This window comes from Macrobrachium rosenbergii, chromosome 8 (assembly GCF_040412425.1).
Source record: "Macrobrachium rosenbergii isolate ZJJX-2024 chromosome 8, ASM4041242v1, whole genome shotgun sequence".
Lineage (NCBI taxonomy): Eukaryota > Metazoa > Arthropoda > Malacostraca > Decapoda > Palaemonidae > Macrobrachium > Macrobrachium rosenbergii.
This window is the reverse complement of record NC_089748.1, coordinates 14,611,351-14,613,850: the sequence shown is the minus strand read 5'-3', so window position 1 is coordinate 14,613,850 and position 2,500 is coordinate 14,611,351.

Sequence of the window (2,500 nt, the reverse complement as noted above, 5' to 3'; positions counted from 1 at the left end):
ATGAGTTCTGGTGTCTCCTTTAATGGTTGGTTTATCGCTTGTACTTCATTCATTTTGACTGTATGTGGTTTTTCCAAGACCATTACACTTTCCCGTGAAAGAAACACCACTTAAAGATTATCCTTGTTAACTAATAAATCAGTGTTGTACCCCTCAGACCAAACCCCGGAATCCAATTCAGTGGCGTCGGTGCCCTCATCACCTCCTAGGACTGTCATAGATAGGCATTGAAATAACTCCCCTCCCCCCCGCCCCACTGGCATCCCCAGTTGAAATTCCCATTGTATCTAAACTTTAACCCTTACAGTATTTGATACATTTGCATACAGTAAAATCTGAATATTAATTGAAAATTGGGCTCTATAATTTCAAATACAGGTTTACTAATTACTAATACTATTATTTTCCTTCATTGACATGGATATATACTTTCGAGAATAGTGTATTTTACTAATTACAGAATTAGTACATTAGTTTCGTGTGATTTTTTTTGACGTCCCCAAAAAATATCTTGGCCCCACCTAGGCCCGCCACTGATGGAATGTCATCTGATCCAATTCCGCTGAAATTACAGTGTTACTGCCTAACTTCACTTTTAAGGTCACTCTGATTAAGTTTCCACTTGACGCCAAATGTCAACCTTTACATCGTTTCAGGCTACTGAGGCAGTGATGTGTCTCCAGCTAGTTTCATAAATTCTTCCAGTTTTGTATTAGGAAATTCTGGGGCTTCTAATAGTCGCGATGCATTATTTTAATTAGTTCTTTATAAAAGATAAAATGTTTAGAGCCGTTCCATATTGGTCATTATAGCAATTATTATCATTATCATTATTATTAATGGTAGTAGTAATACCATTTCCGAAAGGGTAGAACCTTCCCGCAGGTAATTTTCTCTCTCTCTCTCTCTCTCTCTCTCTCTCTCTAAGTCATATATACCATAGGTGCAAAATCCTTGTGGTAAACGTATCGTTCGAGCGTAAGGGTGAAACGATCCTACTCTAAACTGTGCCACTTTTGCGCCCAGGTATAAATAAGTGTTTTACCCCATGAGTTGAATTTCAAAGTGATATCCATCACGTGCCCAGGTGGCACACCTGAATACAAAACCGAGTCCGTTGTAGAACTGTGAGGCTTGGAAAAGAACTGAGTATTGGTTATCTTATATTTATTTTTGTTTTGTGTATTTAAAGTGAACGATGAGACAAGTTTTATTTACCAGAGAATGAGATCTTGGATGTCTATGTTATTGAAATTATATTCACTGGTTCTTATGCTCAGACGCACGTGTGTTTGAGTTAAAGAAATGATTCGTGATGTTCATATTTATCATTTGAATTTCAAAGAGTTATGTAACAATAAAATTTTTATTAAACATATCGGAGAGTGGAGGAATAAACAAATGTCATCAGTGAAACACCTCCACACGCCCTGCCTATGCACTCAAGCCAGGAAATACATACATTATATATATATATATATATATATATATATATATATATATATATATATATATATATATATAACAAACACACATATATACAGTATATATATATATATATATATTATATATATATATATATATATATATATATATATGTGTGTGTGTGTGTGTGTGTGTGTGTACAAGGTGTCTCAATAAAATCTATACACACTTCAACAGCAGAAAACTCAAATAATTTTTTTTTTTCAGATCTTACCCACAAGAATAGAAGATGGGGTCAAGACTTAGCTTTGAACAAAGGAAATTCCTCTGGAAAAGCTACTGGAAGTATGAAAGCAGCTAAAGTCCAGAGACAGTACACAACATTTTCAGTCAGATCCACCTACACGCGAAACTATTTCACGAATCATTGATAAGTTTGAATCTGGTGGGACTGTGCAGAATGTACACAAGAACCGTTCTGGCGCTTGAAATGAAAAAGTTATATCCATGCCATTAATGACGATGATCCAGACAGAAGAATAGAGCATTGCGCCTTAAAATGCGATGGACAGATGCTCTTGAAATCCCCACGTCCCGGTTGCTTGCCTCAAAGATTTTCTCGACTTTTCTGAAAACTTTTCAGTGCCCATCCTCGCTTTCTGGGGCTGGTTGATGTCCGTGGTCTTCCAGAACGGTTCTTGTGTACATAGTTGCTTTCTGGGGCTAGTTGATGTCCGTGGTCTTCCAGAACGGTTCTTGTGTACATTGTTGCTTTCTGGGGCTGGTTGATGTCCGTGGTCTTCCAGAACGGTTCTTGTGTACATAGTTGCTTTCTGGGGCTGGTTGATGTCCGTGGTCTTCCAGAACGGGTCTTGTGTAGGCCTACATAGTTACACGCGTAGGTGGATCTGAGTGAAACTTTGTTTTGTACTGTCTCTGGACTTCAGCTGTGTTTTCATACTTCCAATAGCATTTTAGGATGAATTTCCTTTGTTCAAAGCCAAGTCTTGACCCCATCATCTATTCTTATGGGTAAGATCTAAAAAAAAAAAAATTATTTGAGTTATCTGCTGTT